The following is a 25,172-nucleotide window of genomic DNA, read 5'->3' on the forward strand; positions in this document are numbered from 1 at the left end:
TGTTGTGTTCAGACAGGGGGATGGCCCCCCACCAGAACACTCTGATCAGCGCTCTCTGCCATTGGGAGTCGGGAGGCGGTCAGCTGCAGGTTTTCCGAATGGCCGGCTTCTGTTGGACAGACGCACATGTCAGCCATTTTTTTTTTTAAACTGCCCGTTTTTTCCCCAACATTCAGGGATTAAAACATTACATATGTGACGGATAGTTAGTATAATAAATCTCAAGCAGATATATGTATTTTATATGCTTCTGTTCCCATTGACGCAACACGTATTTTAGGCTTACTGGCCCATTGTTCCATTCACATACTATGTACAGGGCTTGAATTGATGTAAATACCACCTTTTATATTTTTGTATAGTATGAATATATGTTTACCGACTTTTATCTCCATAGAAGCACAAATGCTTGTAAGTGTCTTTATATGTCAAAGTAATTACATTTAAGATAAAAGGTGAGCTAAATAAAGACCTGACATTTTCTTTATCAGGGAGTGTCTGTTTACTGTGCAATGCATTTTCTTTAAAGTTCTTACTGCGTATTTAGTGGTTTAACTAAAATGCAGACACACTGTTCTACATAATTATGTGATGTCGGAGCATCTGGAATTCTGCTGTAACTGTGTCAATAATCATGTACTGAACTAGAAGCAGAATTTTAGAAACAATATTTTATTTTCAGCTGTATTCTTCATATTAATTTAGTTTTTTACCTTTAGAATGCCCCGAAATAGCTGAGATAAAAACAATTATCTTAATTAACCCATATGCATCTTTTCTGCTTGGCTTTTCTGGAGTCAGATTTAGTACAACCCATTTCATACAGCTTTTTATGGTACAATAAATGTTTATCGAGTTGTCAGTTGACAATATCTATTGCAATCATTTGGTAATATAGAAAAATTAACAGATTGTACAAAAGCATATTACAGAGATGTATGGGATTAGCTAACTATTTGTAGGATTAACATTAAGTAATATTTCAAAACATTTTTATAGATGCTCACAGTATAGTTGGAGGCACGGAGGAGTGTGTTGCTCAGCAGTCTTGATCCTATTATTATATCATTGGAGGGTGTTCAGGAGGAAGAAGAGAGGAAAAGAGGGTCAGGCCTAAGGAGAAGAAAGGTAGGTAGAAGGATCATGGCCTAGTCAAGCCTATAAGCCATATAGGCTATGGCTAGCATCAGTTCCATTAGGAAGGAAAAGTGTAAACCAAGGGTACCAAGCAGCCAAGTATTTTTGCATTGTGTCAGACACCCTGGCCTTTACCTCCTCATATAACATGGTCTGCATGATTCTGGATCTAGTTTCAGCTATAAAAAGAGTGGAAGTGGGGATCTCCTGACTTAAGAATGTGGTCACAAGTGAAAACATAGCGGTCCAAGTCCTATAGTTTTTTGTTTTTTTACATAGGTTAGGGGACTCTATAAAAAAAATATGCAACCCAAACTCAGACAATGATTGGCTTGTGAATATTACTGGTAAGACCATCCATCACATTGTACTACATGGCAATGTATGCAAGCTCACAATTTCCTCTAATGACAAAAATGCTTGCTATATGTGGAAAGGCTTATGGATATTTGGTCAACATAAAACTAAGTGATGATGTATAGCAGGGACTGCATGGCTCAATCAACTGGCTACTCTCACCTGCTGCCCTGACTCACTGCCAGGACTCTGTTAAAAACCCAGTGTGTCAGGGTATTGAGAAAACACAACACTCCCTGAGTGATCAGTTGCCAGACTCCTGCACTGTCATTGGGAGGTGCCATGTCCTTTGTAAATACCAACTGTTAGGAAGTTGATATTCACATAGGATTTATAGGGGAGAATCAGATCCTTATGCTGCCTGCTATGCATCCTTACTCATATAATGCATGTTTCTTCTATGAGATAGCTTAAAGAGTAAATCCACATTTGTTGAGAAAAAAAATAATCTTATCTGGTTGATCAATGTTCATTGTAGAAGATTCCTACTTTTTGTTGCTCTGAAGCTATTTGTTTCACCATGTCCTGCCCAGACTGATTCTGAATTGCAGCGTCGGATTCATTATAATCAGCTGGTGCACTCTCAGCATTCTTATGAGAAAAGCTGCCCACTTTACATACAAGTATTAAACCCTTCGGCGGTATCTCTATTGTAGGGGATGCCTAAATACTTACTATACTTTTTTCCATGGATGTGGAGTTACTCTTAATTGTCTTTCCGCTTTCCATTTTTAGGTGAAGAAATCTTTTAATACATTGGTTGCATGAATACTTGTAAAGTACAATGGCTGTTACTGTGCAGCTCAAAATTATATTTAAAAATACTTTTATAAAATAACTATTTGCATTTAAAAAGGAAGCCCTATAATTAAACAATGAGACACAGCAGGCGGTTTAATTATAAGGGATTATTACGTGCCTCAGTGTATAAATTGTGGGATAAGAGGTTGGAGGCTGAGCTTCCTAAAGCAGATAACACACACAATAATGCTTCGAAAAGCATGTGGTGTAACACTGCAACTGTGATAGTCATAAAATGTTGGTGGAAAAGTTTATCATCAATTCCAGTTACTTCCAACTAAAATTCCGGTATAGAAAAATCATGCATTTAGTAAGAGTCTGCATGATATGCAGTGATGAGATACAGACTATCACACCTAGCAACCAGTCACAATAATGTGTAGTCTGTAGACTGAGTTCTGATTTTTTTTTATCATGGGCTATGCTCTTATATCATCATTGCTTCTTAAGGCTGCTACACACAGGCCAAATATCGGTCAGCCAGCTCAAAAGAAACTTGCTGGCATTCAGCTAGTGTATACAGCAGCCTATCCGAAAGAAGCTGGCCTTACTCTGACTTCTCTCTAACGAGCATGCTGAAAAACCAGCAGCTGACCGGCATCCGATCAGCGCTCGTAGCTAATGACTGCAAGTGCTGACTAGTGTGTTCTGGCGGTGGGCAGTCCCCTTGTCAGAACACAATAGCTTAGAAGGGAGATTGCTGTACTAACATCCCATAGTACAGTGAGCTCCTCTGTTTTTTTTTTTTTGTTCAGCCCACTGGGTTGAATGAAAAATAACTACCTGTGTGTACCAGGCTTTACACTGCTTTACTAAATAGTAGAATGTCCCTAGGGTTATCCTGTGTGCTCAGGGACTGTGTTAGAATGCACCGTACCTATCACATCAATTAGCATTCCTTTTAAAGCTAAACTCAAGAGCAAGAAAATCAAGAGTCATACATTTATTTATTAGACTTTGGTGTGCTTTTTGTATTTCCTCCAGATCTATGCAGTAATCCTCCTGAAATAAAAAGCAGTCACTACTGCTTTCTCTGCTTGTGCAGGGTGACAGGTCTTGTAGCCACCCCTCCCCTGTAGTTTTCTGCAAGTAGCCTGTAATGGGTGGGCGTGCTGATCTAAATGGGTATGCAAAGGCATTTGGTAGACACAAAGTGAATTTTTATTTCTTGTGGCTTCTGAAGAAAAAATTTAAATTTTTGTGCCCAGAATTCAGTTTTAAGCTTATCAAGTAAACCTTTATTAGGCATGCCGACTACTGACACCGACTGCTGAATGTGCCATTCTAATGGCAGGTACACTCTTTTCCGACAACAAAACTGTAGAATTTTGTTCAAAGGTTGTTGGCTACAACTTGCATACACCCGATCACACAAATGTTGGCCAACAATTACGACCGTGGGAATGTGGTGACGTACAAGACGTACAATGAGCCGATGCACATGTCAGCCATTTTTTTTTTTAACTGCCCGTTTTCTCCCAACATTCAGGGATTAAAACAAGTGTAATTATTACTTTCATAGCAATCAGACAATGGTGAATGAATTCTATGTTATCTCAGTCCTTGTGCCGAAAGACAGTGTTTTGTGTGGCTTGCATAGTAAACAAACATTATATCAGCCGTAGTCTTCAACTCCAAAGTTTGAGGGGCTTAAACTACACGGCATGTGCAACTTTTACTTTCCATGGCACATCACGTAAACTGTACATGCTTATGTTGCATTTCTTTGTCTAGAAAAAAAACATATCTAAGAGAGCTATGTGTTGAACTTTCATTGAGCTTTTGTACAACTAAAGACAAAATGCAGGTCAGACATTATCCATAGGCTGTGATGACTGAATCAGAAAAATCATCGAATTTTTGAGTCGCATGCAAATCTGGCTGAAAAAGTCTCTAAATTCAGTATTTCAGGCAGCCATGCTTTATGTATTGTATAATTGTCTGCAGAAGCAAACCAAAATATTCTGGATGCCATATTTGTGAGTCAATGCACTCATCAATGCTTGTAAGCTAAATGGCATCATTGCTGTACTTGTCATTTTACCATTATATGCCCCAAAATGTGCTTTTCAAAATGCTTGGGAACAGTACAGACATAGGCTATGGAATAGGTGCACTGACCAGCGGAGCAATGCTTTGAGTGGAAATATGGAGTGTTGTTCTTGCCCTGTGGCAAACTACTCCTTGCTGTTCTGGAAACAATAGATACATTGCTGATACATGCCCTGGACAGGCAGTGAATGTCTCTTTGTTACCCATGTGTAATAAATGTAACCTAGGCATGTAACTTGTGAGCGGGGCATACAATCAGTTTCTGGGATTCTCAATATTATCAGCCATAACATAAGTTGGAGAGACACTTTTGAGGTCTTAAAACTGTGGAAAAGGAACAAGCAGGTTCCAGAGAAACGCATATTCAATTTGAGATCACACCATAGAAAATGTAGCATATCTACTATAACAAGCACGCAAGTGAGCCATCCGTCAAATAGTAGTTACATTAATATCAATGATTGTCTGCAGATGTTACTTGACTATATTACTTTAGGCTAACAATATCAGCTATATTCTGCTCAGTTTAGTCTTAAGTGTTTAAGACACTCATATATTTGACTTCTTATATACTATATTTTTAGGATCAGCAAACAGTTGTCAGCTTTTCCTGTATCTGTCGGTTAATTATCTCAGATTTTCCATCCTACATGACAGGGAGTACCAATTTAAAGCTTACGCTAGATAGCATCAGCATATAAAACGGTGATTATCAGCAAAGCCTCACTGCTCATGCTTTAACCACTTTAAGACCAGGCCTATTTTTCAGACTTGTTTACAAGTTAAAATTGTTTATTTATTTTTTTGCTAGAAATTACTTAGAACCCCCAAAACATTATATTTATTTTTTCTAACACCCTAGGGAATAAAATGGTGGTCGTTGCAATACTTTTTGTCACACTGTATTTGCACAGCGGTCTTACAAGCACACTTTTTCTGGAAAAAATACACTTTTTTTGAATTAAAAATAAGACAACAGTAAAGTTAGCCCTTTTTTACATTGTGAAAGATGATGTTGCGCAAAGTAAATTGATACCCAACATGTCACGCTTCAAAGTTGTGTCTGCTTGTGGAAGGGTGAAAAACTTTTACCCTTAAAAATCTCCATATGCAACGTTTAAAAAATTCTACATAGAAAGAAAAAAACAGAAAAGCACCTCTGAGTGCAGTGTTTAAAGTGTAATACAATAAATGGATTCACCACTTACATATGGGTATTGGGTAAGTACAGATGTGCTCATGGGAGATGATAACTCTCACGGAGGTGATGTTTAAAACATGTCCCAAGGTGTGCCAAATCCAGGTTATGAAAGTCGCAAGGAGCTGGAGAGGAAGCCGGCTTTGTCCCCTGGAGGAGATGACGATCCGCTCGTCAGCAGGGTCAGGGGGAAAGGCAACGCATTTCAGAGAAAGGGCAAAGTCCGTATGGAGCATATGCACTCCTTTCTCAAGTTACACTTGAGTCACTTTTATTCCTATTACAAGGAATGTAAACATCCATTGTAATATTAAAAAAGCATGACAGGACCTCCTAAATATGAGATCTGGGGTCAAAAAAGACCTCAGATCTCATATTTACACAAAAATGCAATAAAAAAAATTTGTTTAACCACTTCAATACAGGGCACTTTCGCCCCCTTCCTTCCCAGCCCAATTTTCAGCTTTCAGCGCTCTAGCGCTTTCAGTGACAATTGCGCGGTCATGCTACACTGTACCCAAATGAAATTTTTATCATTTTGTTCGCACAAATAGAGCTTTATTTTGGTGGTATTTATTCACGACTCCGTTTTTTATTTTTTGCGATATAAGCGCAAAAAAGCGGAAATTTGGAAAAAAAAAAACTATTTTCTTTTTTCTACTTCAATAAAAATCCAATAAAATCAAATTTTGTCATAAATTTAAGCCAAAATGTATTCTGCTACATGTTTTTGGTAAAAAAAAATCCGTTAAGTGTATAATAATTGGTTTGTGTGATCACGGACATATGTACGCAAATGATCATGTACATATGTGTGCAGGTGATCACGTACATATGTGTGCAGATAATCATTGGGACATGTGATTTTAGTGGGACATATGTGGGGGACATGTTTTTATTATTAGGGACATGTGTTTTTATTATTTGGGGACATGTATGTTTTGGGGACATGTGTGGGGACATTGTGTTTATACTGTGTGATGTGTTTACTGTGTGGTGTGTTTACTGTGTACACTAGACTGGTGATCAGTGAGTAAAAAGCTGTAAAAAGCAGCTCATACTCACTGATCAGCAGCCGGCTGCAGCGATCTGCTCTCCTCTCCACAGCGATGACTTCTGTGTGAGGAGAGGAGGAGCCGATTGCCTAGCAACCGGCTGTTTGTTTACATCACATGACGGCCGTGATTGGACACGGCCGTCATGTGATCAGGAGGGCCAATCACAGAGCCCTCCTGCCGATCTGAGATGCGCCGTGTCCGGGTGACACGGGCGCATCGGGATCGCGCCGCTGCGCGGGCGCGCGCGCGCGCGATCCCGCTACTCCTGAATGACGTTCCTGAACGTCATATCAGGAGTAGGCGGCTCCCACCCGGCCGTATATGTGCATTGGCCGGGTGGGAAGTGGTTAAACAAAAAAAAGTCTCTTTAAGAGCTATGGGCAGAAGTGAAGTTTTGACGTCGCTTCCACCCTGCAATGGTATGGAGACCAGTGGGGGCCATCTTCCCCTCACTCAGCTCCAAACCAAGCAGGGGAGCAGACGCAATCACCTCCACAGCTGCCAGCGCGGAGGTCACTGGAGCGCGGCAAGAGGGGGTGCCCCTCTCCCGCCAACAATAAAAGTGATCTTTCAGCGAATCTGCTGCAGAGATCACTTTTATCTGAAAGCGGACTACCCGCTGAAAAAGAGGATATCCATCCATAAGTGGTTAAGCCTTAAGCCTAGTACACATGGTCTGAATGCTGGGCAGCATCGGCTGGTTCAATAGAAACTGGCCGTCATTGGGCCGTGTGTACTGCAGCCAGTCTGACAGTTTGGGGGCATTACCGAAAAAGGTCTGCCAATCAGCTCCCAATCCATTGGCTGAGATCACTGACAGGAGTGTTCTAGCTGGAGCGACACAATAGCACAGCAGTGGAGATCTCTGTACTAACGTATGGTTAGTACAAGCTTTATTATTTCTAATTACATTTTATTTTGGCAAAAAAGACTAATGGTCTCCATTTGTCTATTTATTACATATAATTTTAAAGCTTATGGTCTTGTTTCTTGGTGTACAGTGCAGAGCAAAAAAAAAAACTTGTATGGGAATGCAAGATCTGTCTGACACAAACAAAAGCCCATGGACACAGGCTCTTACAAATCAACTAGCAGTTGAAGGATTTCGCATATACTGTGTGTGTTTCAAATATATAGCTGCTTGAGTTTAGCTTGAAAAGATTACGCCTGCCACAATATAATAAGTAAGAAATTCTAGTACAGTGATAATTTATGACCATAGTTCGTGGATGGTGTCCTTAGTATTTGTGATCATCTGGCAGACTGAAATGCTGTTCGGTTATAAGTTAAGATTTTCATATAACCTAGGGCACTTTTTACTGAGTCTCCCAGTTTAATGTGACCCAGATTCCATTGTCATAAGTAATTCCATAGCAAGCACAAGCTATAACATTGGAGCTTATTACAATGCTGTCACTAAACCCCCTTCACAATGAAAGGGTGGAGCTTACATATGAATAGGGCAAACCTAAAGTCTTTTGTCAGGTCACTCAAGCGTTCATGAATAATGGTAACTGTGCAATTGGTAAACTCACTGACTGTACTTGTAGAAAAACACAGCAATCAGTAATATGTTTGTTTAGCTTGTGTGAAATATAACAGTTTGCAATACTACTTGTAAATGTGTTTTACAAGATTTTTCTACATACGGGTATGGTGTCTGCAACCTGGAAGCTTGTTAAGTAAAAAGTTTGAAGTACCAGATGACAGTTAGTTGTTGCTGTTTTTCAATGAGATCATACACACAGCCATAATCACCAAGCATCTACTCCTACATTAATTGTGTTGACCAAGCAATACAAGGGTATATCTGAATAAAAATAAGGCTGTCTGGGTTGATTTAGTGCTTCAACTGATGGGAAAAACTTGTGTTTGCCATTCTAGCCATTGTTCTCTGTTATTGGAGTTCTACGTGGATGGGCAAATACATTAGCAGCAGTGTGGAATTACAAAACAGCAATACATTTTATATAAAAAAAAATACTGGCTCACTCATCCCATTATATCAGATTAGTAGAAAGAAAATCAAGCTGTTTTCTAATATTAACAGTTAGATCTCAAGCAGTTGCTAACTAGCATTCATGCCTTGCAGCACTAGGGTCATGGATTCTATGTCTACCAGTACAGCCATGGCCAAAAGTTTTGAGAATGACACAAATATTCATTTTTACAAAGTCTGCTGCCTCAGTTTTTATGATGGAAATTTGCATATTACTATTATATATTATTTGCACCGTATTTATCGGGATATAACACGCACTCCCCCCCCCCCTGAAAACAGACGGTAAACAGTGCTTGTGTGTTATATGCCAATATCATGTTTTACCAACAGGGGGCCGGGATCAGGCGGTTCACCCCAGCAGCCACCCATTGGGGGGTGTCAGGCCAGCCGTCCCGCCTCTCCTGGCACTGGGATAGTGCTGCTTGCATAGTCAAAAAAAAATCACTTGCCAGCCCCTTTTCCTACATTGCTCCTCCTGTGTCAGTGTCATTGTAAAACGAAGCTTGTAAATATCTCAATAGCTCCATTTTGTCTGGCTGCTCTCCTCCTCCTACTCTTCCTCCTCTGAGTGTAGCTTTAGATTGGAGGAGGAGAGCGGTCACAATACCATCTATGTAACGTCAGAGGAGAGCAGTCATGTGACCAGGTCAGTGGAAAAAACTGAGCTATTGAGGTATATGGAAGCTTCCTTTTACAAGAGAAGTGACACGGGAGGAGCAGTGTGGAAGGGGCTGGCAGTGCTGCCCCAGGAGACTGGGGATGGGGGAATGTATACTGGATAGGGGAGCTGTATACTGGATGGGGGGGCTGTATACCTAGGAGGGGGGCTGTATAATGGATGGGGGGGCCGTGTACTGGGGAGGGGGGCTGTGTTCTGGATGAGAGGCTGTGTACTGGATGGGGAGCTGTGTACTGTGCAGGGGAGGGGGAATGTGTATTGTAAACGGGGCTGTGAAAAATTTTTTTACTTAAACTTCCCTTTTAAAATTGGGGTGTGTGTTATACGCCTGTGTGTGTTATACGCTGATAAATACAGTACTTCAGAATGGCATGAAGAGTGATCAGATGAATTGTAACTAATTTCAAAGTCTCTCTTTGCCACGATAATGAACTTAATCCCATAAAAAAAACATTTCCACTGCATTTGTGAAGAAGGTTTTAGGGCGCCCAAGAAAGTCCAGCAAGCACCAGTCTACCAAACTACAGTTGATTCAGCTGCGGGATCGGGGCACCACCAGTGCAGAGCTTCCTCAGGAATGGCAGCAGGCAGGTATGACTGCATCTGCACACACAGTGAGGCAAAGACTTTTGGACAATGCCCTTGTGTCAAGAAGGATTTCAAAGAAGCCAACAGAAAGCATCTGGAGACCATTCATGTTTGGGGTTGCTTCTCAGCCAAGGGAGTGGTCTCACTCAGGGCTGGTGCAAGGATTTTTGACACCCAAGGCAAAACTTTATCTTGCTGCCCCCTTGACTCCACCCCTGACTGAACCCCCTTTGCCCAGCCTATGTATACGGTGGAGGTGGCGGGGGTGGAGAAATAATAATCATCAACCCCTCTAAAGCAAACGCAACAATTCTGAGCAACACAGACAATTCAACTTCCAGACACAGAGGTGCAGAGTTTTTGCCGATATGACATTCAATAAACATTCTTGATAATCAGATAATTTTGTGAACACAGACAACGCCAAGATGACCGATCCTGGCAGATTTAAAATGTAGATAGGAGTGACGGCAAGGGGTGGTGTCTACAGCCTGTGTCCTCCAGCACCACAATCAAAATCTTAAGAGATTTTCAGAAATAATTTTGATGGCAGTGATGATAATTTAGGATTAGTGAGATCGGCCAATTTTTGAAGCCAGGAGAAGCCATGTTAAAGACAACAGGTGAGGGTTGGGGCACAGTGCTGGCAGCCACTACAGGAATAGCTTCTCACCGCCTTGCCAACATTAACTCCGTTAGTGGGAGCAGTATGTGGTGATAGCAGTATGTAGTGGGGGCAATATGTACTAGGGCAGTATGCGGTGAGGGCAGTATGTAGTGAGGGCAGTATATGGTGGGGGCAGAGCAGTATGTACTGAGGGCAGTATGTGGTGGGGCCAGTATGAAGTTACACCTCTGGGAGCTGTTCCCTGCTGTTTGTGGGCAATTTGGGGAGCTGAAGCATTATAGACAGAAGGAACTCCTGCGGGGGAAATCTTCAGCCACTCACCTCATGGCTACAGATGAAGATTCCCAGGGCTGCCATCTCGGCTCCTCCTCCTAGTCCAGTGCATTTTCAGCCAGAGAGGACACCAACGTATGTGGGAGTCATCCACACCCATGCCATGCCCATCATCTTGATCAGCCCCGGGAAAATCTACAGGAGAGAGTCCTTACAGGCTGTCTGCCCTACGGGACTAATCGCAGAGTACTGCAGCTGAAGACAAAGAAAGAGGCTTCTCCTGCCCAAAGAAGGGAAGGACTAAGCACTCACCTGGCGCTGTTCTGGGGGGAGGGGGGATCTGCCTGCTCGTTCTCCCTGCCCAGTAACTTTGCATCAGCAGCCAGCCAGATGAAGCAGTGGGAGCCACCTCCTGCTCCTCCCACTACACTCCGCATGGTGCCACCACCTGCCACGGGGGAAGCGATTATCTGGAGGGGACCCAGGAATTGTGGCTGCGCCCCTAGGTGGCAGTGCGCCCTAGGCAGCTGCCTAGTCTGCCTAGTGGTAGCACTGGCCCTGGTCTAAAAAACACAGCCATGAATACAGAATGGTACAAAAACATCCTCTGAGAGTAAATTCTCCCTACCATCCAAGAACAGTTTGGTGATGAACAATGCCTTTTCCAGCATGCTGGAGCACCTTGCCATAAGGTAAAAGTGATATATAAGTGGCTCGGGGAACAAAACATCGTCATTTTTGGTCCATGGCCAAGAAAATTCCCATTGAGAACTTGCGGTCAATCGTCAAGAGATGGGTGAACAAAAACCCCCCCCTACAAATTCTGACAAACTCCAAGCATTGCTTATGCAAGAACGGGCTGCCATCAGTCAGAATGTGGCCCATAAGCTGATTGACAGCATGCCAGGGCACATTGCAGAGGTCTTGAAAAAGAAGGGTCAACACTGCAAATATTGACTCTTTGCATAAACTTAATGTATTTGTCAATAAAAGTGCCTTTGACACTTATGAAATGCTTGACATTATACTTCAGTATACCATAGTAACATCTGACAAAAAGCTCTAAAAACAATGAAGCAGCAGGCTTTGCGAAAATTTATATTTGTGTCAGTCTCAAAACTTTTGGCCAGGGCTGTATACTATGTGCATGGAGTTTCCACTATATTTTCTCCTCTATATTACTTGGGTTTCCAATGTTTGCCCTGGCTGTTAAATGTAAATTTGATTGCAAGTTTCTTCAGGTCAGGGACTAATGTCTATGTTCCTAAAGGCCCCTACACGTGGTCAGAAAATCATGCAAAAAATACAGTTTTTGAATCAATTGTGCGATAATCTGATCGTTAGTACACAGCTTTTGTTAGACAAACACGAAAATATTTTTTTTAATTAGTACAGTTTTCGCCTGAAAACACAATACAAATACATTACATCACTTTCCAAAAAAATGTCTGTCGTATGAGAATTTTCGTACTGTAGTAACCTAATTATTTTTGATATGGAGACTAGCATGCAAAAATAAATCTGATGATCATTCGTCTGATAATCTCATTGTGTTTACTAGGCTTTAGGCACTGCAGAATGTGTTGGCACTATATGAATACAACATGTTAACAATTGGTTGCTGTGGGCCTTGACCCTAATCTTTCTTTTCAATCATTATTATAAATAGACCCCACCAGCATGGGTTTATCTTCTGGGAGGCATGCTTCAAAGATATTGGTAACAACACAGGTAACTTGCTATATATATATCAATGTTTACAGAAAACACTAAGTTGTTTTTCCTTTGCAAATTAAGTGTAGGTTTATCTTCCATCATATAAGTGTGTCAATCAAACCATAACCTTATCTGGGAAAGAGATAAGTAAAGTAAGCCTAGGGGCTTAGGATGGTATGGTTGTGTGGTCATTCACTTATGCAGGCCATACATGGGTCAAATTCCGAACAATATTTTCTTTAGAAAACCAGAAATTTTTAATCAAGAACGAGAAACTCTGAAATTTAGTGAGTTTTGTGATCCGATGGCACCACCATTGATCTTGAAATTTGACCAATCAAACCTTAAATTTTACCTAATGTTGCTACAGAAAAGAGTTTTCATGGCTGGGAATCTTCTTTTCTTTCCAGGTCATAGCTCATGCGCATTTCTTGCTTGATTGTATTTCTCGTACGATTCTACCATCATTGATTAGAAATTTGTTTGTTTTCCCAAAGATTTTCAACATGCCCAATCACTCAAATTTGATGCTCCCACAAAAATCGGCCATTGTTGCAGCCCACTAATGGTGCAAAATTAGAACGATAATTCTTAGTTATGATTTTCAAAAGAAAATTCTTGTTTGGCCATCTTAAAGTCATCCTTTGCTTTAGGAAACACTAAAAATACTCAAACACATATTTGGCCTTCATCCGATGCTTGTCATTTTGAAAGTGCAGAGAACAAACTGTGTTGTACGTGGAGTACCCCAGATAGACTTTGAACACTTTTGTCGGAATAAGTCAGAGTGAAAATATACAAGAGATTTTTTTTAACAATTAATATTGTTCCAAGACCAATCACTGTCCTTGGCTGCACAGAACATTGACTGAAAATGGGTTAAGAAGCTAACCATATTTAGCATCTAGATGTGACCAGTTATGGCTTAGTCTCTTTTCCCAAATAAAAAAAAAGTGATCATCATTGTGAAAAAAAAAAAAGTGAACATCACAGATTGGATATCAAAAGTTATGAGTTGCATATGCAAAATAGTTATGTAGTTCTCTCATTTTTGCACAAAATCTCTTAGAGGTCCACCCATGTTAGGATTTCTTATGTCTTGCTACTCCATTTTAGATATATTTTACATATTGTTGGCTTAAATGTTTGCCAGCCTAAATACATTACATGTGCAAACTCTGTGTTTTTCAGCTCATAGTCTGTTATAGGAGTGTGCAGCAGGCTGAGGAAACAAAGCTTAACCTAGCACACGTATTTAACGCACTGCTAGTTTTTAACAATGGACTTCTAACACAAAGGGCATCAGATTACACAATAACAAACCAACCAGCAAGCTTGGATGCTTTTTTTTTTAGACAAGGCATATGTTATCATTTACTGCAGGTACAGAAATACAGTATCTACTGTCCATTTGCTATATGCTCTCCTATTTTCTGTAAATAAAACTTGACTCATTATGAAAGATGTATTCATCAGTTGACAGAAAGCTTTGCAGCACAAACATTTTTTGGGATTTAGACTGCAAACGAGAATGTGTGTGCCCTACAATTTTACATTTTATTTGAAAGATTTGGGGGCCATATTAGCATAAAACCCATGATGGTCTGAAGGTTCTATAAAAAAACATTGCTTTCAGTTAAGGTATAGGTCTAGCAAACATGGTGTCATCATCTAAACTAGAATTGTCCAAGCTTTCCTAATCTGAACCTATGAATTTGTTGTTAACTTTTTATTAGGGCACTATTAATTTGGGCCACGTTGGATTGAAAAAGAAAATCTTAGAACTCCAAGAAATCTTGAGATATGGGTCTATGGGTATCCCCCCTCAATTTTGATTCTACTGTATTCCTTTACCGTTCTTGATAGCTTCAACAATGTAAAAATGTATACTAAATTGTATTACTCTATTTTGTAAAACTAAGAAAAAACTTTTGAAACAGAACTCCAAGAAATCAGCCCGAGGCTCTATTTCTGACTTGAACAGTTATCTAATTTTAAAATTGAGTTTGAATAGAAAAAAAGTAGAGGTCATTCCCAGTTAAACTACTAGATTAGTAAAGAGAGAAATTTAACTTTGCGAAGTGAATCTTCGAACCCTCTTAGTTCTGTAAAACAAAGTTAAAGTGCATTTACTTTAATTATTCAACCATGTCCACGTACAAGCAAAAATTTCCCTTTCACATTAACTGGTTTTCAGACTATATATAGTTTTACTAAACTGACCATTCTCCTAAGGCATAACTTAGAGAATGTAAATGACACTTGACACTTTTACTAGTAATGGTGGCGATCAGCGATTTTTATTGTGACTGCAACATTATGGCGGATGCATCGGACATTTTTGACACATTTTTGGGACCATTGTCATTTATACAGCAATCAGTGCTATTTAAATGCACTGATTCCTGTATAAATGACACTGGCAGTGAAGGAGTTAACCACTAGGGGGGGGCGGGGAGGGGCTTGGCATCTGATGTCACTGATCTTCTTTCCCTATAACTGGGAACAGACGATCAGTGACAGGCTCAGTAGGAAGCACGGGGAGAGGTTTGTTTACACAGACCTCTCCTCGTTTTTCAGCTCTGTGACCCGATTGCGGGACACCAGCAGCGATTGGGTCCACTGGTCCCATGGCCACGGTCATGGCTGGGCACTTAAAGAGCAACGTATGTGCTTGTGACCAGCTGTGCCATTCTGCCGACATATATGTGCAGGATGCAGTCCTTAAGCGGTTAAAACAAAATAACGTAGAAAATTAAAATGCTGACAAAAAATTACATATCATGCATATACTTTTAAAATGGATTGATTTTCATTTGATTTTTCTTAGCTAGGTTACGTATTTAGCAATCGTTTAGTCTTTCGTTGTACGTCTGCAAAGTGAAACATTCTGTGCCAAGCTAAATGTTTGAAAGTTTCCACATTAGTTTTTTTTGACAGGTCATTAAAAATGGATCCCAAAATGCATTTCTTTTTATCTTAACATAGTTTCATAATGACATATTGTCACCACTTCCCATAAAGTGCTTATACTATATAATCAATAAGTTATTCAGTAACAAAAGATTTGTTATTGGCAAGAAAACACAGATTTAAAATCTACACATTTGTGAGGTTGCATATTAAAACATTCCTTTACTTGGCTTGTCAAATCCTTGATTTGCTCCATCTTCTCTAGGCATGAAGCCAAAAGCAGCCCTTAAGATTTTTCCTTTTCTTTCTGCCACACCATCACTGATGTGGTGAGCTGGTTACAAGTAGATATTTTGGCTAATTACCCATTTAAGTCGAGTTTATAAGAGCAATCCAGACAGAGATCTTCAGAAATCAATACCACTGGCTGTCAAAATTGTCATCATGCTGGGAAATGTGTGCGCAATTTGTCCGGTTGGTGAGGAGTTCAAGTAAGAAGTTTAATTCACAACCACCCGAGTAATATGCAATAAAAAAAGAAGAAACTGAGACTTAATCCTTCTGTGACAATGGGTCATTGATATCTGAATGCCCAGGCCAGGTATGCCTGCCTAAATAATTTTTACATATATTATTTAAGAACATAAAAGTGTTTTAATAAACACCCTACACATGTTTTTCTTAATATCTGATAGACAACATTTTTATAAATTTTTTTATCCTACAGATAACTTTACAGAAAAGTCAGCCGGGCAACACTAGCTTGTTTGTCAAAACAGCCTTGATTGGCTATCGTAGTGATCAAAAGTGAATCAAAATGATTTCTTCCTGATCTTCCTGATCACCTTAGCCCTTGTACACACGGTCGGAGAATCCGTCGGAATGCGTCCTATCAGACCGCGTCGTCGGATAATCCGACTGTGTGTGGTATGCATCGGACTGATTTCGTTGGAATATCCGTCGGACCCAATTTTCCAACTTGTTGGAAATATTTCCTGACCAACTGGGCCGATCGGACATACTTCGATCATGTGTAGAGAATTTTGATCGGACCAAGTGCCAGGCATGCTCAGATCAAATTCCTGCATCAAAGCTATTGGCTACTAGCCTGAATGTAGTCCCATCGTAACGAAATTACGTCATCACGTTCTGAAAGATCGGATTTTTCTACAACTTTGTCCGACCGTGTGTATGCAACAGTTTCGGACAAGATCCGACGGACAAAATCCGACGGACAAAATCCGATGGATTTGGTTGTCAAAATCTACGACCGTGTGTACAGGGGCTTAGAGAAGTCTTTTTCAACCAGGGTGGGTGCCTTCTGGGTTCTTCAGGGTTGTTTTAGCAAAATGCCTACAAATTTCCCCAAATTACCTAAAAATTGTCAGCAAGCTGGCGGGTGGATCAAGCCTGACTTTTTTTTTTGTTACACAAAGCCACAGATATTTATTGTGCACAATACAAGCTAGGGTACAGTGTGGGCCACTGGCATCTTAAAATCTGATGACGTCTTTGGTAATAAGGAGGATGTCAGGCGCCTGCATGGCATTCTTCTTTACCCCTCCCCTGTCCCTCTCCATCAGCACTAGTGTCACATTAGCTAAATGAGGGAGAGAAACTGAGAGAAGAGAAAAATTGGAATACTTGTCAGTACTAGTGCAAAATGGCATATTTGCTTTGGAAGAATAAATCACCTCTAATGTTGGATGTCCTACATGTGTGGATGTTGCTGCGTTATGTAAAACTATTCATTTAGTTTTTTATATTTCGGAATGGATTGCCATTTTAGAATGGGGTGCCTCAAGATTGTGTTGAATTTTAAAGGGTGCCCTTGACTGAAAAATGGTTGAGAAATTTTTTTAGTTTAATTTACAAAAATAATCACATTTCTATGTTCCATGTACTGTGGGAGACCAGATATAGTGTTCGCAGGGTCCTGGATTTAGTAACATTTTAAGTTTATCTGAAACACAAACATTTTTCCCTACAAGGACACATCAGCATAAAAAATTTGACAATGAACATTTACCACCTTTTCTGGCGTCCCCCCCGGCAGTGTTCTCTGATTCTTCTTCTAATGAATGCCAAAGGCACACACAGCGTGGCTCGGAGGCAGGTAAGTGTTTAGGGACTGGGGAAGTTTGGGGGTAACAGGTATTACGGCATTTTACCTTAACGTGATACTAAACTCTCTCTCTCTTTTTTCTTAAAAATAACAAAAATGTTATACTTGCCTGCCCTGTGCAGTGGTTTTGCACAAAGCAGCCCAGATCCTCCTCTTCTCGGGTTCCTCTTTGGCTCTACTTGACCCTCCTTCCTGACGAGCGCCCCCACAGCAAGCAGCTTGCTATGGGGGCACTGGAGCCGAGCCGCAGCTCTCTGTGTCCATTCAGACATGGAACTCATGCTAGGCCCTACCCCCTCTCTCGTCATTGGCTCACTGACTGTGATTGACAGTAGCGGGAGCCAATGGCGCTTTGCAGCTGTCTCAGCCAATGAGGAGGAGAGCCCCAGGCAGCCAAGTCTCTCCTGCAAAGTCGCTGGATAGAGATGGGGCTCAGGTAAGTATTGGGGGGGGTGCATTAAGATAACAAAACCTTCTGCCTTATAAATCACTTTAGTGCTTAGAATGCATTAAGATAAAAAAAAACGTCTGCCTTATAAATCACTTTAGTGTTTAGAATGCATTAAGATAAAAAACCTTCTGCCTTTACAATAACTTCAATGTTTAGAATGCATTAAGTTAAAAAATACTTTACAATCATTTTAACATTCATTTTTTGGAACAGATCAGTCATCAGAGAATAAATATTTTTCTTCGTAGTATTTTACCATCTTTTCATGACCTACGTCACTAACACAGATCAAAAAATTTAACAGGAAACATGGAAATGTTAATGTTTTCAGGGTCACCAGTTCAAATGTTAAAACCTGACAATGCCAAGTATTCTGTGTTTGCATCAGTGGCAAAATTAACTTTTTCTTTCTTTTCCATGCTGACTTGTATTTTCTCATGGCTTAGCGTAGTAGTAGTAAATCTCAGGGGGATTCCTTATCAGAATGGTTAACTGGTAATTGATTGGTTGTAAATGACAGAAGTGTTGACTTAATAATAAGGTTGAGGACATAGAAGGGTGATCTGGAAAACCTTGTTTTGGGAGGTCATTGTACAGCCTTCCATGGTAGAGATCATTTAAAGATACAGTGAAAGATGCTGTAATAATGTCCATCAGCTGGTAGGTAGCTTCGTCATACCTGAGCACGAGATACTCCCATCTAATGCACTGTGGATGTTGGCTCATGTCCAGCCACTAGTGTGGAATTGGATTTCTCACATTTCTCACGTTTCAGAGTTTCACTGGATACACAGGACTGAGATTAGCAAAACACCCTCATATTTTTTCTAACAACATGATGAAAAAAAGGCATACACATGCCTAGCCGAACAGGGCAAAAACACATTGCAAAATAACAAACTGTTTCCTTTCCCTGATAGCTGACTGTGCAGCCCACTAAAACCTGTTTTGCTAGTCCATGTTCCGGAAATTACCATGGCAATAAAGTGCAACAGGATATTCAATATATTTGTTAAAACCTTCTTGTTATGTAACCAGAAATCACAGAATGATGATTTAGTAAAAAAATAAATAAAAATCAGTGTGTAATGTATTGCCATTACATGGTTCATTTATTAAAGTAGTAGAAAACACTTATTAATCTTAGTAAATAAACTTAAGCTATGTTCATGTTTAATTCCTAATCATGTACAAAGGAATAAAAAACAAACAAAAAAAACAGCTGTTAATGTAATTGAATTATTGATTTGAATGCAGCTTCACCATATTTACTAAGATGAACAGTAATGATTAAAGCCTAGTACACACAGGTCAGGTAAAATATCAGGCGGCATCACAGGCCAAATATATCGGGCGGCATCAGCCGGTTCAATAAAAAGGATCCGACATTCGACCCGTGTGCACTGCAGTCAGTCCGACAGAACGCGGCCGTTCGGCCAGCTTCTATCAAAGAAGCTTGACCGAAAAAGGTCTGTCGATTGGATCCCAATCAACACTCTCAGCCAAGGGCAGGCTCCCTGTCAGAACACAATAGCACAGCAGAGGTGGTTGATTTACGAACGTTGGACAGTTAGTACAGCGGCTCCTCCTAAGCTGACATTTATTTTTTTTCATTCAGCCCTACTGGGTTGAACAAAAAAAAATACCTGTGCGTACAAGGCTTAAAGCGGAGCTCCACCCAAAACTGGAAGCTCTGCTTATTTGCATCCTCCCTCCCTCCAGTGCCACATTTGGCACCTTTTGGGGGGTAGCTGGTACCTGTTTTTGACTCCCTTGACCTTTCCCAGCCGCCCGGGCAATTTAGAATGCACTTTGCGCACGCGCAGTACGGAACTGGCTATGAGGATGCAAGGCTTCACTGCTACTTTGCCTTAGAAGCAATGGCAGTGGCAGCACCAGAGAGCCGATGGAAAAATCAGCTTGGGTGCTGACATTGTGGGATCCCTGGACAGGTAAATGTCCTAATATTAAAAGTCAGCAGCTACAGTATTTGTAGCTACTGACTTTTATGACTTTTAATTTCTTATAAAGAAGGTTGGACCTCCTCTTTAAGTTCTGAACTTCTTCAGTTAATTAACCCCCAAGTCTTTAATTTAAACATCGTGTGAAGCAGAGATTCTAACTTCAGCTTGTTCAGTTAAAGTGGAACTAAACCCGTTTATTGTTTTAACTCAAGGAAGCTGCCATCTTGGCCTATGTTTGATCTTCAACTGCTATAAAGGTATGCACAGTGGCAGCTGGTGCTCAACATTTGTGGGGGGGGGGGGGGGGGGCGCAAAAAACCGAACACTTCTGAAAAATACTGAAACAAAAACAAAAACATCAAATGCAGCCTCTGTGTCCATCAATTACAGCCACTGTACCCATCATATGCAGCCTCTGTGCCCATGAAAAGCAGCCTCTGTGTCCCACCAATTGCAGCCCCTGTGCCCATGAAATGCAGCCTTTGTGCCCCATCAATTGCAGCCTCTGTGCCCATCATATGCAGCCACTGTGCCCCCTGCCTGGGTGACGGCGGCCAGCTGTGGGATGGGTAGCATGGGTCAGACAATAGCTCCTGTGTCCTCTGTGCGTCTCTTCTTCGCTTATCATAGCTGGCCAATGGGATTGCCTATGCCTTCAGCCAATCAAGTGACTGGTATTAGACCCGCACCTCCTAGTTGGCGGCAGGGCGGTTCAGTGTTAGAAAAGCAAATGTTCATTCACTTTTTTAACATGCCTGGGTGGACTGCAAGCGCAATGCTCTGTGCTCCAATTCCACCTTTTTTGAAGCATATTCGAGCATATGGCTCTAATCAGGTGCTTCAAAAAACACCTCCTCCACTGGAATTCAGGTGCCCAGGGTCCAAAAAGGGGCCGGACACCTTAATAGGGGGTGGCTACAGTGGCCATGGATAGATTCATGCAATTCAATGCATGTATCTATCCATTTGTCATATAGGGGACGGTGTGACAGAGGGGGCAGCGCCCATGCGTGCTTAGTGGATGGACCTCGCATGTGATCAGTTATGACACCAGCCTTTTGATAGTTTGACAGTTTGGTTGAGGACACGACATGCCGGGAATGCATCTGTTTTTTGAAACTGTTAAATCGATGGTTTTAGTTCCGCTTCAAGCTTTGACAATAAAACCTAAAAGCTGACTGGTTGCTATGCACAGTTGTAGTAAATCGCCCCTCTATGTTGTGGAAATGAGAAAAATGGAAGAGATTCAGTAGTTTACCATCAGACAATTGGGTATGACTGACACCAATTTATAGTATTTCAGTCCACAAAAAAGCATGTGGTGTCATTCCACAAGACAACATTAGCAGCTGAGTGCATTTCTGGCAGCTGGTATTTTATATACAGGCAGGGTCTTTAAGGGGATAAAACATAGGGAAATGTGCATATATTGCAGAGATGTACCGCACCTGTTGCTGCTTAATTTTGCCCTAACATACCCTTTAAGCAACTCCTCTTCCCCACTGTACATCATATACGCTCATTGTCCATGGTTACAAATATCATGGCTTTATAACCACTAGTAGAATAAAGGAGTCCAACTTGTACCATCCCTCTTGCTTATGAACCTGGGCACATTGGTGACTACTGTAACTCAGAATTCATACTATTCTCTGCATGAATTGTGAATAAAGGTATTTGTATAAATGTGAATAAGGACATTTGTAATCATATGACCATGGTAACATATTTCAAAGGTATAAACCACGCCACACTGTTTATAAGCCATACCTAATGACTCATTTTCGGTATAGGCTTGGTGGCAGTGCTTTTATTAGCAGCTGCATCCACTATTTACTGTTACATTTTCATTAGAGGATGAATGAAGGGTCATGTACTGAGTGGGCTGCCTATGAGCCAGCCAGGCAAACTCTCTTTTGCTGTGTTATTTTGATAAATGTGAATGATTGGTACATGCAAAATAATTGATGTTTCTTAGAACCCAACAAGTGCTAGATGTGCAGTTCTATTTGTAAATAGCATAGAAGGATTATATGTTTAGGTACCATTTTAAAGACGCACTCCACTCAAAATGGAGAAAATGCTTAGTACTTAGGTTGTTGCTGTAGTGTACCTGTCTAACTCACTCAATTTTATTTTTAATCTGTTAATCTGAGAACCCCTGCATGGATAAGTCATCACGGACTTATTGAAAAATTCCTCGAAACCCTGGATTTTTCTGCCAGCAGCTGGGAGAACAATCCAGTTTTAAAAAATGCTTGTTTTGGGGAATTTATATGATCATAGAATTTAGAGGCATATGCACGTAAACTCATTCTGTTGGCTAGAATATTCAGCTATACTAGACACTTGTTTACATGCATTTGTGCTTGTTTATATGCATTTAAGAGCAGAGATACACTTCTCCAGGAACATGACTTTAAGCCCCTGCACACACGGTCGGAGATTTCCACAACCAAATCCGTCGGATTTTGCCCGTCGGATTTTGTCCGTCGGATCTTGCCTGAAACTGTTGCATACACACGGTCGGACAAAGTTGGCGAAAAATCCGATCTTTCAGAACGTGATGACGTAATTTAGTTATGATGGGACTACATTCAGGCTAGTAGCCAATAGCTTTGATGTAGGAATTTGATCTGAGCATGCGATGCACTTGGTCCGATCACAATTCTCTACACATGATCGGAGTATGTCCGATCGGCCCAGTTGGTCGGGAAATATTTCCAGCATGTTGGAAAATTGGGTCAGACAGATATTCCGAAGGAATCAGTCCGATGCATACCACACACAGTCGGATTATCCGACAACACGGTCCGATAGGACACATTCCGACGGATTCTCCGACCGCGTGTACAAGGGCTAAGGCATTTTTGTAACACCCCTGAACACTGCGTGCAAACACGTGTTTTAACACCTTCATGTGCATGGCCATATTAGCTAACATGCCTCTGCGTTAAGGTGTATAAAAAAAAAAAACTCCAGATGCCCCCTAAAGCAGCATTTTGTTTACAACCGTATGCATTAGGCCTTGGAGAAGAGAAGAGTTATTCCTAAACACTGTCACTGCAGACTCATTGTTGTTTTTATGCATACAGAAAGCCATATGCAAATACAATGTCAGGAAATTGAATCTAGCTACCAATCAAATTCAAACTTATCTTGAAAGTTTGAATGTAATTGGTGATACAGGAAGTAGCGAGAGAGGAAGTCGCACAGCACAGGAAGTACACTCCGGTCATCCTGAAAAGTGATTTCCGAATTGTGAAATTTAAATTATTATAAAATACAGCTGATAAATATTAGCATATTTATATTAATTAATTAATATTATAATAAATATTAGCATATTCAATGAAGAGATAAATAGGCTCAAGACAACACTACTTCAAATTTTAGAATGGATATCTAAATAAATGTTTAACAATACAATATAAATATTATCTGGATATTGCTAACAGTTCTTTGAATGTGACCCTGGGCAATGGATTCACGTTAATACTGCCCCATCAGCTGCACATAGCTTTTGCTCCTGTGTTCAGCTGTCATCAGTACTGGTGTATGGAGAACATGGGGTTGATTTACTAAAGGCAAATAGACTGCACTCTGCACTTGGTCCAAAGCTTAAAGCTTAGTAAATGAGCAGAAGCTCTGCTGACTTTCCTCATCCAACCACGTGCAATCAATAATGCTGTTTTTTTTTTTTTTCCTTGCACGTGATTGGGTGTTCTTTGCAAAGTGAAGGTTTACCTCATTTACTAATCCCTGTAGCAACTGTACTTACAGAGTGCAAATACACTTTACAAAGTGCACAGTCTATTTGCCTTTAGTAAATCAACCCCATAGTCACTTGGAGTGCACAACACTCTTTCCCAGCTACCATATGGAGTAGCTGCTCTTGGATATTGCATCTTATGCATTATCAATAACTACCAATACTATCAATACTTAATTATAAAAAAATAAAATACAAGTATACTTTTTATGACATGCATAATGAATATCATCTAGTAATCTCTATCCAAAGAAAGTACTCTTGGATGGGGATAATCAGTAGCGGAGTTGCTTTCAATGCCAGAGGCTTGGTCTGTTTCAGCTAAACTAAGACATATGGGAACCCTAACAAGTAGATTTTTAAACCAGTGACAATGAGTTGCCTGATTGGTTCTCATAAAACAAAGAGAGACACTGTCCCATGTCCCACTTTTAAAAGGAAACAAACACAGTAAAGAGAATGAAAGTGGTCACGGTGCAAAGTCCAGCCTTACCATCTGCTGCCACCACAAATTAACACCGTGCAACCATAGAAACAGGGCAGAAGAAAATGTGCCAAGTTGCGTGCATAGATCACAGCCATCAGATTTTGTAAAACTGGATACAGTTTCCCTAAATAGTTCTCCCTTTTCTTACAAAAATGATAAGGCTTTCATTTATGCAGTGATCCCCTGGCAAATGGTACACACAAAAAAAAAAAAGCTTTAACGCTTTTGGTGATGATAAACATTGTGCTTATGTATACTGAAGGTCTTAGAGTGATGAAAAAAATGCCACAACAATCAGCAATGATCACTGGGTTTTCTCCATGCTACTCCTCTCTTGCTCATCAGTGGTGACATATCCTATCAGTCAATGCTTTACAATATTGTTTACATTCCATTCCAATGCAGGAGGTCGCTTCAGTTTCATGCATTGTTACTAAGGAGTTAAAGGCTCTCAATAAGCTACAATAAAATAAAACCTAAACATAACCTGGATAAAAAAAGTTATATTTCCTTTTTTTATGTTTTATTTATTTATTTTGGTATTATACTAGTGGCAGCAGTTACCTAAGGTAGACTGTACAGTGCTATAAAAACTGCAAGCAGCGTAGCAGAAATTCGGAGAGATTTGCCAGCTTTGCTGTTACAACTCTCAGTTTTGCTATTAACTGTCAGGTGCATTGAAGTGAGAAAACTGAACTTGCAGCAGCATTAGCACAAAGGATTGTTGTGTAAGTATGAATTAAACAGGCAGTGTAAGATGATGTGCGTTGACCTCCTGACAAGGAGAGCTATTTCTGCACAAATTTACAACATGATTCCTGTCTTCAAAGGCATTTCTTTATATCTATATTCAGGTAATAGAAGATTTTTTTTAAGGACTTGAAAAATATATATAATGTGTAGCAGTTAGTTAATATTGCTTTTACTGATAGTTTAGTAGTGCGATAGTAATAACGATGGATTTGTTTTAG

The 25,172-nt window shown here is 40.4% G+C and overlaps 1 protein-coding gene across 2 annotated transcripts in view; it reads left to right on the forward strand.

Annotated features, from left to right (window-relative positions):
• Positions 1-25,172, forward strand: part of NHS (NHS actin remodeling regulator) — a 257,325-nt gene that overhangs the window by 37,459 nt on the left and 194,694 nt on the right. The window lies entirely within an intron of this gene.

This window comes from Lithobates pipiens, unplaced genomic scaffold (assembly GCF_037356315.1).
Source record: "Lithobates pipiens isolate NorthernLeopardFrog02 unplaced genomic scaffold, aLitPip1_a1.2 Scaffold_16, whole genome shotgun sequence".
NCBI lineage: Eukaryota > Metazoa > Chordata > Amphibia > Anura > Ranidae > Lithobates > Lithobates pipiens.